The sequence below is a fragment of the Tupaia chinensis genome, unplaced genomic scaffold (genome assembly GCF_000334495.1).
Source record: "Tupaia chinensis unplaced genomic scaffold, TupChi_1.0 Scaffold000155_1, whole genome shotgun sequence".
NCBI classification, from domain to species: domain Eukaryota; kingdom Metazoa; phylum Chordata; class Mammalia; order Scandentia; family Tupaiidae; genus Tupaia; species Tupaia belangeri.
The window spans coordinates 1,638,490-1,652,580 of NW_006159626.1; the positions used below are offsets into that span (position 1 = coordinate 1,638,490).

At 44.4% G+C, this 14,091-nt stretch overlaps 1 long non-coding RNA gene across 1 annotated transcript; it reads right to left on the minus strand.

Annotated features, from left to right (window-relative positions):
• Positions 1–7,378: 7,378 nt before the first annotated feature.
• On the minus strand, positions 7,379–13,257 carry LOC106734598 (uncharacterized). The gene is made up of 3 exons (XR_001370162.2): positions 13,061–13,257; positions 12,657–12,763; positions 7,379–8,533 (listed from the first exon to the last, which is right to left on the minus strand). It is a non-coding gene; the product is annotated as an uncharacterized LOC106734598 (long non-coding RNA).
• Between the last annotated feature and the right edge of the window lie 834 nt (positions 13,258–14,091).

The window sequence follows — 14,091 nt, forward strand, 5'->3', positions numbered from 1 at the left end:
TAAAAGAGATTGATAACGAGTATCACCAAAAGACACCAGAAAAACAAAAGAATGTAGTAAATGTCATCACCAGATTATTTTATAATTACAGTATAATATAGAACACTTTCTTTATTATTTAAAGAATTATTTTCATTTAATTTTATTCCTTGTCATTTATTTATTTAGAAGTTGACCAGAGAGAGAGAGAAGGAAAGTGAGGAAGCAAGCTGCCAGGTCCGGGACTCAAACCACGATCAACCATGTGGGAGTCCAGTCGCCTCAGCCACCACACCACCTGCCAGTCCCTGCAATAGAGAACATTTCCTAGGGCAGTAATATTTTATTTATTTCTTTTCTTTTTTTTGGAAAAGTTTTTGCTATAGGGCGTGTGTGCTCACCAGACAGACAGAGAGAGACAGAGAGACAGAAAACGAGAAATCACCCCCCAGGGGGTGATGGCCACACTGCAATCCCTCCTCCTCCATTCTCCTCTCGGGATCTTGGGCACACACGACATGCACCCAGCGTGAGTTTAAGCCACTGAGTCCGGGACTCAAACTGCGGTTGACTATTTGGAAGTCCAGAGACATAGCCATTATGCTAACTGCTGGTCCCACCTAGGACAGTAATATGTCATGTAAAGAAAGCCCTTTTCCTTTGAGAAAACACATTTTAAGAATTTTAAGAGAAATGGAAGATGAGGTCAAATAAAAAATTTAAGTAGCTATTTTTACCTTGTTTGGATCCTGTACTATAATAGATGAATAATGTCCAATAAATTTCTAGAGAAAACTAAAAAAAAAGAAAGCCCTTTTCCAAGGGGCTCTTTCCTCTCTTTCCTAGTCACACATGTAACTTTTGGCCCGGATTTGCCCTTCTAAAAAGTTTGGAAAAGTGAGGGATCGTCTGGATATTACTCTACTGATCATTAAGTTAAAGTATTATAAGTGGTTTAATCTGTTTTAGGAGAAGAGAAAGCCTTAGGGTATGTGCACAGGTACGTACATTTTAATACTCTTATTCTGTTTGACATACCTTGTGTATACTGTGCTAGTCATAACATTTCGTTGTAGATTTTTCAGTTTTCACTCATAAGCCAGTGAACTCCCTTCTATTCTTTTTGTTTCATCTTGTTTTGTGTTTAAGGTTTTTGCCATAAGGCTAGCACACTCACCAGAGAGAGATAAAGAGAGTGAGTGAGAGGGAAAGTGAGAAATCACCTCCCAGGGAGGATGGCCATGCCACTATCCCTTCTCTTCCATTCTTCTCCATGTGGTTTTGGGCATACATGAGCATGCACCTGGCGTGATTTTCAAACCACCAGGTATGGGACTCTAACCACTTTCAGCCATATGACTGTTCAGAGCCTTAACCACTGTGCAACCTGCTAACCCCCACTTCCTTCTATTTTTAAAGTTTTTTTGTTTATTTGTTTTTGGGTGAGAGATAGATACAATACCCCCAGCGGGGTCTTGACACTGCCGTCCATCCCCTACCTCAGCCAGTTCTAGATCATGGGCATGGGTGTGCCCAGTGTACTCAGGGAGCGGTCTCTAGACGTCACCTCGAAACCCTCCCATGTGACTCAGCCACACAGAGTGTCAACCCTACTGCTACGCTGCGGTCAGGCCCCCATCACCTCCCTTTCAAAACTATGTGATGCATTATTGGGTTTCCTTTTGTGTTTTGGTCATTAGGAAGTGGCTGGGTTTTGTGTTCTGCCCCCACACAGCTTGTCCTTTTCACAGCCACAAGCCCAGTAGCACCTGGCACAAAGCAATGTCTATGCCCTGCCCAGGGACACCTGCGTCGTACGCTGACCCACGTTAGCCGGCAAGTGGGTGAGTTGAGGTAGTTTTTTCATTGTAATTGATTTCCCATCCTCTCTCGATTTGACTTCTTTGTTTTTAAACTGTATAAAGGCCAATGATTTTGTTGTATTTGTGAACCACATCCCACCATTTCATGGAGTCAGGATACAGTTAATATGAAAGGAACATGGCGCTCGCGTGTGCGAGTGCGTGCGAACATCAACATTTGACAGGCAGCTGCATGGACTAAGAACGAACCATTTCTTTGGGAAGTTAGAATCAAAGAATCCTGGAACATAAACAGGATACAATTAATATGAAAGGAACATGGCGCTCACGTGTGCAGTGCGTGCGAACATCAACATTTGACGGGCAGCTGCATGGACTAAGAACGAACCATTTCTTTGGGAAGTTAGAATCAAAGAATCCTGGAACATAAAATTCTAGGAACTAGACTTGATAGAAAGGTAATGAAGTGTTTCCCCCCAAATTCTGCTCAGATATTCTCATTGAGCTGGTCATTTTCATTTGTTTTATAGTTAATTAAACCAGAGGGGAGAAACAGCAGGACTAAAATAGTCTGTTTTGGAACTTGAAACAAGCCAGTTGATGGCTTTGTTTATCAGTAAAACAGCCCTGGATCTCTGCTGTGTGAGGGAGTTATGAAAATACAGACTTGTAAAGGTTTACTTATTTCCATCCCAAGTTTTATGTTATCTGTTTTGCTCTCAAGAGTGTAGTTCTTTAAAAACTCTTATGCCACCCTGGTCCCTTCCATCTCATGTTTTATTGATTTTCAAACTGTACCACTTTAAGCGGGTGCCGTGCTGCGCAAAACACGAACACAGTTTGAAATTCACTCTTGTAAAATATTTTGACATTAGACATTTTAAAAGGATCTGGGAAGTGGTGATATTAATTAACAGCATCCCATCGCTGCGGAAACACTTCGGCCTGGGTAGCGGAGACTCTGAAGGAATAATCCCTGCTAGAATAATCCAAAGGGCCCTCACTTTGGGGTGGCGTATAAACGGGCTATCCTCACAAGAGCTGTTCAATCAGATTGCGGATGCCCTAGACAAACCTGTTTTAAGATGTCTAAGTCTTACCCAGGGGTCTAGTCGTATTACTGACAGAGTCCTTGAACAGCCCTCAAAATTATACTGGCTTTTCAGGCTCTCTCCCCTTTTAGCAATGCAGCAGATTAAAATAGCTTCTGAAGCACTTTGAAAATACTGTGCCTGCCGCAGAAAGCTTTAGAATCTCTTGACATTTTTTTCCCAGGATCCTCACCAGATCCTTTGACGGGGACAGCAGTGGCATTTTGTTTCCCTGGCGTTTCTCGGAAAGTTCACGTAAACCGCCATCCTCCACCAAAACCCTTACACGGTGTCCCGAACTACATCTTCACAGGGCATCACTAAGCGCTGCAAGCCATCTGCTGTCTCACACTTAGCTGGCTGAGGTCAGGAGACTGATAGCTGGGGAAGTGTGAAGTGTGTGCAGTGATCCCCGCCTCACGCAGTAGGCCGAGATAGGCCGAAGTTGCACCCGTACCTGTTTGAAAAGCTCGTGTGTGTGTGTTAATCCACAAAGACAAATTAATTATTAACATTAATACCGTATAACTTACAGGGGCAGAAAAGGATTGTTTATTCACGGCGCTCCTGTGACACCTTTGTTCAACAGGCGTGTGTTATGAATGCCACAGGTAGTAACTCGAGGAGCCCTCCTTTAACAGCTTAGGAGCAGTCATGGCCTGGTCAAGTAAACCTCTTAGCTCAGAAGTTTATTTAGTAAGGATGGTCGCAGTGTGGAAGCAGGCAGTGACTTCGCATTGCACACGCACTATCTTAACAGAGAGACAGGAACCGTTCTGATAGACGGCCATGTCCATGTGAACTTGAGAGCCCCTACGGTAGGAGCCCGGACAGTTCCAAGTCACCCTTGTGTGCCCCTTTCCTGAGGATGTCCTCGGACAGTCATGCATCTGCATCTTGGACCTTCATGGCTTGCCTTGCTTCTGGTCTCTGGCAGGTCAGCCAGCATTAGTCTGGAACATGGTGGTCATATCAGTGATTTTCATTCCAAAACAGATTTAACAAGATTGAGGGATTTCCTCACTTAGCCAGCATTTGATTCCAACATGCCCGGCATCTTCTGGCAAAGTTGGTGGCCTGGAGATAGGCTCTCCGGTGGCTTAAAACCACCCCAGGATGCTGCAGGGAGTGGACTGTAGCGGAATCCTTCTTCGTCACCAATGCAGAGGTGCATGGTTGCGAGACAACACCTCCCCGTATTGTGTTAGTCATGCTTGGAGGAAAGCTCAACAAGGGTTTCTGATCCTCTGGGAAGGTTTTACATACAAAATTAGAATTCAGACAGTCTGAAATCCTCGAGAACTCTATTCTGGCTGTTCTGTGCTGATGACTGTTTCGTGAAGTGGAAGACAATCTGTAAAATATTATCGATTACATGGCAAATTCTGAGAAGTGACAAAGACAGAGGTTCTTTGGCAGGCGATGCAGACTTCAGTGCCTGATGCAGCTGGGCGCATACCCAGGAAGAAAGTCAGGCCTGGCGTACAGATCACGTGAGTAAAGGCGCTGCCAGAGGGGTGACTCCTCATCTGTTTCAGCAGAGTAGTTCTAGGTAAGAAAAATGGAGAGTGATGACACCAGATCTAATTCTTCAAGAGAAGGTAGAAATCCGAATTTCACCTAAAATCTCTAGATTTCTAAATATGGCTCGGCTGACTCTGAAGCACTGTGCTGGCTAAAATGTACGCACATAGGCCTGAAATGGGCTCTTGGGCCAACAGTTCACAGTCTCTCTTCGGTGGACAGCTCTATCTAAACCATGACAGTGGTGTTTCCAGTGTGGATGTTGATGTCCAGTGAAAATCCAATTGTTAATGAATTAGAGCATTGAATCAAACATGTCCCAGAGCCTGAAGAATCTGTCGTGGTGTGACATTTCATTTCACACCAACCTGTCTAGTGTTGGGCTGACGGTCTTTTCAGATCCATTTTGCTTTGAGAATTGAATCTATCACAGCCACAGTTTCTGACTTCGGGCATCCTTCTTTCAGCCTCCCTCATGAGCTGGAGTTAACATGGACATGACAGGACCTTTGGTAATAATTTAGAGAAGACAGCCTATTTGTCATCAGTGAGGACACCTCCTCTTGTATGTATGAAAGCCGAATGACTGGACGCGACAGGACGCTGCCTGCTATCATTTTTTTAGGACATTTAAGAACGATATAAGGCTGGCCCCATAGCCTAGTGGTTAAGGGAGTCAGATCCCACATGGTTTGAATTCTTGCTCTGGCTTAAAAACACTGTGTGTGTCTGTGTGTGTGTGTGTGTGTGTGTGTGTGTGTGTCTGTGTGCTCAAAATCCTGATAGGATGGACCAATGGAGGAGAGGGGATTGTGGCATGACCCCTATTAGAGGGTATCCCTCCTATCTCTTTGTCTTCCCACCCCCAAGGAAGTACATGCACCCTCTGGCGATTAAAAAAATAGAATGATAATCAACAAGGAGAATGAATAAATAAGTACTTTAAAGACTCCCTATCATCAATAGAACCAGACTGCTAAAAACCAGGCCTGGCAATGGGGAATGCTGTGGTTTTCTAGTACCAAAGTTTTTTTCTATTACTATTTTTCTAATTTGCTGTAGGGCGCAAATTTGCTCATGGCAGTGGTGGGACCATGAATAGGATCCCAAGGACCTGTCTCAATCAAGTTAATTAGAGACATCTGCAGCACTGATTCCTACTCCATGAATCCGTCCTCCTCTCAGGATTTTGGTTACGCACATGTATGCACCCAGTGTGTTTTCCAATCTGCCGATTCCAGAACTCGAACTGTGCCGTCAGCCATGTAGAGAATCCAGCCATCTAACTCCACTGCACTGGCTAGTCCTGCTTTTTCTTTTTTTTTCCCAAAGTGTACAGACACTCAATAGAGAGACAACACCACAGTCCTCTTTCCTCTGTTTCTCCACTCCATCAGGATTTGGGGCGCACATGCACATGAATCCAGCGTAATTTTCAAGCCACTGGGGGCTAGAACTCGAACCACCTTCAGTCATGAGGGATCCAGTTACCTAGGTACTGTGCTTTACCACTGTGTTATGGGGCTGGCCAAAGAGCCAAGATTTGAGTTGTTTAAAGGTTATACTTTCCAGAGGCAAAGTTTCAAACAGTGTCGGCTCTACAAAGGCTACAACTTCCAACACTAGATCTCCATCAGTAACAACATCTTGGACGAGGGCAGAGTTGTTTGCAGAAAACAGAGGTCAGGGTCCCTGGAAGGAGTGAGAGAAAGCCCTGGAGGTAATGCATAGGTGAATGAAGGGTTCAAGCAGGTGCTGGGATGAGGGGGGCAGGAGCACCATTTACAGCATTGAGATTCTTGTAGGGCTAAGAATATCAAAGGTTTGTTCAGATCTCCTGGAGCCTTTTCATCAGCTCAGCATTTGCATCCCTTGGTCCTCCCAGCTTTATTTCAGTGGTGAGTGCGCTCAGATGTCCAGCCAGCTCACGTTACTGATTGCTATCTGTTTGTCATTCTAGCTCTCTTACCTCCCACAGAAGTTGTACCTTTTTGGTGCAAATAAGCGGCAGGGCTTGCCTGGCTTGATCTCTGTGCCGCAGATGTCTCTAATTAACTTGATTGAGACAGGTCCTTGGGATCCTGTTGCATGGTCTGACAAGCCCCACTGTCCTGGGAGGCACTACCCTGTCACCTGATGCATGCCTCTCGCTAATGTCCTTTGGGCAAAGTTTATGAAGGACTAACATCTTCAAGTGCCCATGCTTTTTAATATGAAAGCTGTGGAGTGATGGTTGCTAATGGACAGCCAGGAAAGCCAGAATTGTCTCAAGTTCTCCTTTAAATTCTAAGAAGAAATCTCAGGAGATCTTTACTAACTTCTAGCGTTTTTAACATCCGAAATGTTACCATTTTTATCATTTCTGGTGCTGAGAACCTTATTACCTGTCGTGGCTGAAAGAAACATGATCCTCTAGTCATTGTAGCTTAAACCTTGAAAATAAAATTTTCAAAAAGGAATGACTCCATGGTGAGATCACGCTAAAACATATAGTAAGACAGGTGTTTGAGTGTACTGGATAGACTAGCCGTGAAATCTGCAAGTCGTCCAATTCCTGCAGATGAAACTAGTCCCCAAACATTGTAAAGACTGTGTCTATTTTGATTTCTTCCAACATCCATGTTTATTTTTGTGTTTCTTGTTTTCAGTCATATTAGATATGGTGCGTGTGGTGGGGGGGCTTTGTACATAGATGTATGTGTTTTCTGTGATTGGCTATAATTTTTTCCACACTTTGTAGAACTTGTGTATGTCAGTCCAGACTCAGGGTTATTTATTTAGATGTTCTTGAAGGCTATCTATCATATAGTGATTATTTATAAAATATTCTGACACAGATGCCAGTTATCAATGTTGAAAGAATAAATACAAAAATCTTCAATTATATATAAGAACCACTAATACATACACATAATATCAATTCTTTTATTAGTCCCTATACATAGAGTGAGAAGTGGCGATTTCTTTGATTTTTTTCAATTCTATTTTGATTGGATTCTGTTCTAGTCTGTTCCGTCGGTAATAATGGAAATACTGATGTCTGGGTAGTTTATAAAAGCAGAGGTTTATTCAGCTCGTGGTTTGAAGCTCCAAGGTCCAGAGGCCATGTCTGTGAGGGTCTTCTTGATACATCACAGCACTGAAAAGAGCAGGAGCGCGTGCCTCTGTGTCCTTGTGACTTCTTATAGACCATGCCTAGCCATTCATGGGGCCCTCATCATAATCACCCTCCAAAGGCTCCACCTCTTAGTCTTCTAGCAGAATTAAATTTTATCTCAGTACCTTCACAATACAGCCAAAGTCCAACACAGGAACTTTTGTGTGGATTCATTGAAACCGTAGCAGTTACTGTTTACGGGTGATCTTCTTAGCAGATACATCCTTCGAGCAGCTTTTGGTAGAAGATGTTAGGATGACCCGCAATCCTCGCTCTAGCATCCCAGCGCAACGTGGCCGTGCCCTCTCAGTGCTTTGCCAGTGGATTAACATATTGGTACACGTAGTTCATTATTTAAGTTCATCTTAGCCCTGATTAGCAGTGTCAATCTTTGGCAAATAAAAGGGGAGAAGGGTTTATGGATTGTTGAGGGACTGCTAAAATCGGGAGTTAACATAGTATGTAGAGGCCCATTTTAAATTTTCATCTCTGCGTCATTAGGAGACATTAGCAATGGACTGGTTCTATCACCTCCTCCAATTTTCATCAACTAAGGCTGAGATAGGCATTAAGGGTGCAGCTGCTGTTCTCCCACTCGGGTCAAGTCTCCGTGCTGCCATGCATATGCTAACTGGAGGTTAGTTGTTTCCTTGGATAGACTTCACCATCCTCAGAAGCCATGCAATGATGCTGGGGTGTCTTTTGCTTTTGGTCCAACTTGGAGGCTAAGATGGCACTTCGGGCTACTCAGATCAGCCCTTTTCAGGATCTGAGCACCGTGTGGCAGGCAGCTCCGGGAGCAGTGAGTTAGTGGTCCCAGGACCCCACTGTAGCTGCGTTCTCTTCCAGGAGTCAAGGCAGATGGCAAGAGAAGCCTGGCGTGGCACGGACACGGTTATTGTTGCGGTAAGGAGCAGCTCCTGCAGCCGTAGGTGTGCGTCTGAGTTTCAGATCCCCTTCTAATGGAGTTTAGATGGAGAATCTCATTGTCTTGGAACTATCACTTGAGAATCAGAGTAATTATTTCCTATTGCCCTTTGTGGAATACAGTTATAATTGCATCACCTTTAACGGTGTTCGCATTAACACTTAATTGTTAATGTCCTCCTGATTTGGAGGAAATCCTCACCTCTTCCTATTTCACTGCCAGAAAGAGTTGTTAAATGTAAAGAGAATGATTTGGGGCTTAGAAATGGAGACATGAGGGATGAGAATTCAGAGGTGGCATTTGCGCATTTGTGGAGTGACTTCTTTTTCTGGTTCTGTGTGTGTGTGTGTGTGTGTGTTTGCTTTTAAGGTATTGTGCATCTACTTCCTTTTGAGGCAAAGCCACAATGCACAGCCCTTCACTGGAAAGTAACAGGGATTCCTGTGGCGTGGAAATGACTCTGGGGTTCATGGTAGGAAAAGGGCAGCAACTTTCCCTCATAGCTGACATCCTGTTTGAGTGTTGAAAGACACATTAATAAGGAAAGAAAGACACCACTGTGGCAAGGTCAGCCAGACGGTGGTGGGCTACAGGCCTTGACTTTCAGGCGATTGTTAACTTCTTCCTTTACAACGTACTGAACTGCCTGTTAACAACCAAGCCATTCCTTGGCTTGCTCTGCAGCAGGAAACTGAAATATTTTGAAAGTCTTTATTCAGGCTTGGGGAAAAAAAAATGGAGAGAAAGAGGAAATACCAGATTTATATCAATCTTTGAATCTCTTAAGGGGAATATTGTTCAGGGCATCTGAGGGTCCTGGTTCATTTGAACATAGACTGTGGACAACTCCGACACTACTTTGGAAACAACATTCTTAGGAGCCAGAAAGTGTAACTATGTCTTGGGGGTGCTAAGAGCAGCTTCCTGGACGGAATCATCCAGAACCTAGTGCTCTGAAGGACCCATTGCTGGATTTAATACTTTGTATTAAATCAATACTACCATCTTGAAATCCATTTTTTTTTTTTAAGTTTTACATTTTTTTCCTTAGGTTTTTGCCACAGGGTGCATGTGTGTTTGCTGGAGAGAAACAGAAAGAAGGAATGTAAGAAATCAGCTCCCCTCCCTCATGGGGATGGCCATGCCACAATCCTTTCTCCTCCATTCTCCTATCGGGATTTTAGGCACACACGCACATGTGCCTGGCATGATTTTTCAAACCACCAGGTCCAGGATTCAAACTGTGTAGTCAACCAGGTGGGAGTCTCGTGCCTTCACCTCCACGCCACTTGCTGCCCCTCATCTTGAAATTCTTAGTAATGTTTTCAGCAAGGGGCTCCCACATTTCCACTCTGCACTGGGTCTTACAAATCCTGCTAGGCACTTCGTTGGTCCTGCCAAGGTGCTAGCAGCGTGTGGTTTCCCCTGTGAGCGAGAAGACAGACTCTCACCGACCCATAAGTAATTTAAATGTACTCTTATCAACACACAAACTGGTTTGACAACTTTTTAGGCTTCTTCCTTTTAAAATAATGTCACTGAGATTTATAGCTGTATTTCTTTGATACTCACATCATGCCAACTAACCTGTTTGACCTAATATTTTTAAATGTTTCCTTTTCAACTGGTTGTTTCTACATTAAATACAGCCTGTAGATCCTTGTTGGAAATAGGAAAGATTAATTAATGAGGTTAGTTTCATAAGTTTTATTATATAGTTTCAACCAGAAACCATCAAAGCTGGGTTTTTGGTTGAAACTCAGTGGAGTTTGGTAGCTGGACTACCAAAGACGGTGAGATTTCTGCCATAGGGCGGGCGCCACCACGCCCAAGACGGTGAGATTTCTAACCCTCGCACACCCCACTGTGCCGTCCTTCATTTCTGAGGGTGTGACTGCTTAGACCTGGAAGGTTTCAGAGGCACTTCCAGGCTAGGAGTTGCAAAGTCACCTGACACCATTTCCGCAAAGAATGGACCTTTAAATGATTCCTGCTAGCCAAGCTCGGTCTGTTAATGAGTTATACATTAACAAGTAAGGAACCACGCCATTCTTTTTTTTTTTTTTTTAGGTTTTTTGCTATTGTATCTATGCACTCACAGGAGAAAGAGAGAGGGGAAGAGAGAAAACATCTCCCCGCCCCCTGGGGGGTGGAGGGCCTTGCTGCAGTCCTTTCTCCATTCTCCTCGCGGGATTTTGGGCATGCATGTATGTGTGCAGTGTGCTTTTCAAGCCACCAGGTCTGGGTCTCAGACTGTTGTAGGCCATTTGGGAGTGCAGCCCCTTAACCTCCAGGCCACCTGCTGGCCCTGCACTAGGCATTTTTAGAAAGTTTCTTTCTTTTCTCCCACCAAAGTGAGGGAAACATCTGTCCCTAAGGCAGGATCCTCAATCTGTGCCCCGCATCCAGCTTTGGCCAGCCTGGGTCATGGGCTCCTGAGCGCCTGCATGCCTCACTGGGCTCCCCTACGCCCCACATTCAAGGAGACCAAGTTGTGAACCTAAGACCGTCCCGTATGGGTCCAGAATCGCAGTGTTACTGTGACACTGTCTGGCTCCTACAACATCCGTTTTATTTTGTTTGTGACTAATTAGCTTTATCGCTTATTCCTGCCCTTTGCAAGTACAATTTCAAAAGTTCTGTCATTAAAAGCAATTTTGTTTTTCCTGCCTAAGGGTGCCTGTTTTCATGAAAATATGGGCATTTTGACAGCATGAATCTTGCCTATTTAAAGCTTTAAGTATGATTTTTTTTTCTAATTGGGTATAAACATTCTGACAAAACAGAGGACAGTCAAGACGTCTTCCCTGAAAAAAAATTGCAGTTTCACATTTCTTTACACACAGTTTTAAACACATTGCGTGTAACCTTGCTTTTGAAAAAGAAAGTTATATGGCTTGGTGTGTTATCAGTTCTACAGACTCGTCAGTGGCATTGAGCAGGAAATGAAGCATAAACAGATCATGAAAATGGAACAAAATGCCGCATTGCGTTTGCAAGTTGGGGTTTACATGCTTCGTTCCGGTGACTACAATTATTTTATTTATGGTTAAACTAAGTTTGATGTTGATGTCCACATGTATGCATGTGCTTGTCACCTTTTTCTGATTATTTTTGATCCACTGTACAAAGGAACAGACCCTGGACAGTGGGTCACTGGTCTCTTTCCTGCCTTTGCCTGGGAAACGCAGCGTGGTCATGTTTCCATGCCCGGCCTCTGGGCCTGTGGCAGTCACTGCTCAGAGCCTGCTTTTCCTACTCACTGTCACTCTTACATTCTACTTCTGGGTCGGTAAAGCCAAAAGTCAAGCGCCTGACCAACAGGCTCTGGATATCCACTTTGGTTATCCACATCTGCCCTCAGAATATCGGTTATATGCCCGTAGCACCTATGCCAAATTTATTTAACATTTTTCTTTAAAATACCCCTAGTAATAATTTATTTAATTTTATTTGGCATTATTATTTTCACTTTCCACAGGGCATGTGTGTTCACGAGAGAGAGAGAGAGAGAGAAAGCAAGTTGCCAGGTCCAGGACTCAAACTGCACTTGGCCATGGGGGAGTCCAACACTTTAACCACCATGCCACCTGCTGGCCCAGACCCTAGTCTTTTTTATCTAATATATTTTTTTAGGGAAACTTTTTAGCCCTCTCCTAGAAGTCCCTTTGCCATGAGTGACTGTCACATTGCATTTGAAAGTTGGAGTTTACATGCTTCGTTCCTGTAACGACAATTATGAATTTATTTATGGTTAAAAAATAAGCTTGATTTTGATAGCCACATGTATGTATATGCCATAAGCCTGCTTGTCATAAGCCTTCTCTCTCTGCCCAGAGTAGAGACTAGCCACTGTTAGAGAGGTGTTAGAGACCTGTGAGCCCGTACGGAGGTGTTCTCCTTGACTACATGAAAGAGGGTTCATAAAGGAATACTTTTCTCGTTCTGTGATTCAGTGTTTGCTAATCCCGTATCCACCTGTCACCTGTAGTTCTAACACTGCCAGAGGGCTGGGCGCTCCCTTAGAACACACTGCTGTTAAGTGATGAGATTGGGTAGATGCTGAGGAGGCCCCTCGGCCTGTCATGTTGTCTAAAATTCCACCTTTACAATCATTCCTTTAGATTTATATTTCGATTTTGTTCAGTAATTACCTATTTAAATGTAAATTACTCTGTAACCTCTTAGTAGTCTTCTAAAGATTGGTTTTCCTTATTATTGAGAATCCGGCTCCACCAAAAGACACAGGCTGGCATCCGGGCTGTGGAAGAATAAAAGAAATACGTAAGACAAACATAACACTCTTCCCCATTAACTTAGGGCATTCCGCTGGGCCGAAGCTAGCCTCTCTTCTCTTTCCTCACCTCCAGTCATCCCTCTACCAGCTCAGCGCTGCAGTCAGATGCCAGCGCTGCTGGAGCCTGTCCCCGACGGCCCACCTGAAATGTGGAAGGCTAGGTGCCTCTGGCTCATCAAACCCACCATAATAACTTTCGTTCTAGTTTATTTACTTTTGTCTTGTCATGCTTTTAGTTTATGATAAGGTACGGGCACTCACCAGAGAGGAGAGAGAAAGTGAGAAATCACCCCCTAGAGGGAAAGGCCACAGCGCGATTCCCTTCCCCTTCGTTCTTCTCTTGGGACGTTGGTCATGCCCGCACGTGCACCTGGTGTGTTTCTCAAGCCTCCAGGCCTGAGGCTTGAAGCGCGTAATCTGCCTTGTGGAATCCAGCCACCGTAACCACCGTGTCACCAGCTGGCCCAGTTGTAATTTTTTTTCCTTTATGTTTATTTATTTCTTTCATAAGAGAAACAGACAGAGATTGGCAGACACGGACTCCCAAAATGGTCTTGTCATACCTGGCGTGTTCAGGTCCATCTGGGAGCTGAACCGAAGGCCTTCTCACTGGCTCAGTATCACGCAGCGGCACCCTACTGCCTGCGTCACGGTGGCCAGTCCACGTGATACCCATCTGTGAGCTCACCTTGTCTGTCCTAGGCACCGAGTAGTGTATGACCAGGACACCTGCCTTTGTTGACAGAAAGTAGGAAAGGCAAATTCACAAGCGAGTTTCTCTCTTCCTGATTTCGCAAGAATATGCTTGATGCAGCGCAGCTGGGAAGGGCAGCATTCCATCCTCCCAGATTTGGCCTGATGACATCGCCTTGTTCCCATATGAATCATCGGAACAGGTGGACACCGAGGCTTGCTGAGGTGTGGGAGTGAAGCAGGGCATTTGGGAAAGAGATACTGTTTCCATCATTTCGGCTCTGGTGCCCAGCTCTGCTTGACTATCTCCAAGCCTAGCTGACTGGCTAGAATATGTGGACAGGAAGGATAAAGTATTAAATCTGCAAAGCATAGCAGTGACTCAGCATTAATACCTGCACCTTTGGCTCAGCTTATGGCTTAGCACGACTCATGAGCTGTCCATTGTCTCTAAATCCACACAGTGGGACTTTGGTATCATAGCAGAAGCTCTGGCAGGACCCAGACAGACTATTTCAGCAAAGGAATGCATCTCTAAATAACGCACACACCATCTTTGAAATCATGTTGTCATGAAAACTGCTAAGAGTCAGGCATTC